Source organism: Poecilia formosa, unplaced genomic scaffold (genome assembly GCF_000485575.1).
Source record: "Poecilia formosa unplaced genomic scaffold, Poecilia_formosa-5.1.2 Scaffold20, whole genome shotgun sequence".
NCBI lineage: Eukaryota > Metazoa > Chordata > Actinopteri > Cyprinodontiformes > Poeciliidae > Poecilia > Poecilia formosa.
In genome coordinates, this window is record NW_006799959.1 from 3,120,446 (window position 1) to 3,121,081 (window position 636).

The following is a 636-nucleotide window of genomic DNA, read 5'->3' on the forward strand; positions in this document are numbered from 1 at the left end:
TAAGTGTTGATATTATTTTTGAATCATTTTTAATTTTCAAGTGTTGATATTATTTTTGAACCATTTTTAATTTTCAAGTGTTGATTGTATTTCACTGATATTTTTTATTTTAATATGTTAATTTTATTTTTGAACCATCTTTTATTTGTAAGTATTGATTTTATTTTTTTAGCCATTTAGCCAAGTCTCTGTAGAACCATTTGTCTCTGCTAATGACATCTTCAATACAATTTTTTGATCCCAGGCTTAGTTTATGGACTGTAATGCGAAATTAGGCACAATTATAAGTCTGACAGTTTGTTCACCAAGTTACTGTGCTCTCTGAGAGGATCTGTAAGTATTTGACATCGTTCCATGCTCGTTATTAGTCTCTAACAAAATGTGGCTCATCTACCAGGACCACTGTCAAGAGCATGAGTTTCTGTAGTGTAGTGGTTATCACGTTTGCTTCACACGCAAAAGGTCTCTGGTTCGAAACCAGACAGAAACAGATTTTTGCATGTTCTATTCATCACAGGTGTTTACTAAAGGTCAACAAGGGTTCTGTGGTGTCATGGTCTGTACTCTGAATCCAGGCATCTGAGTGCAAACCTCAGTTAAAATTTTCATGTGTTGCATCTCACATCATCAACTTTG

General features: G+C 34.0%; 1 non-coding gene across 1 annotated transcript; it reads left to right on the forward strand.

Annotated features, from left to right (window-relative positions):
- The first annotated feature begins 417 nt into the window (after window positions 1-417).
- Window positions 418-490, forward strand: trnav-cac (transfer RNA valine (anticodon CAC)). Its single transcript has one exon. It is a non-coding gene; the product is annotated as a tRNA-Val (tRNA).
- The last annotated feature ends 146 nt before the right edge of the window (window positions 491-636 follow it).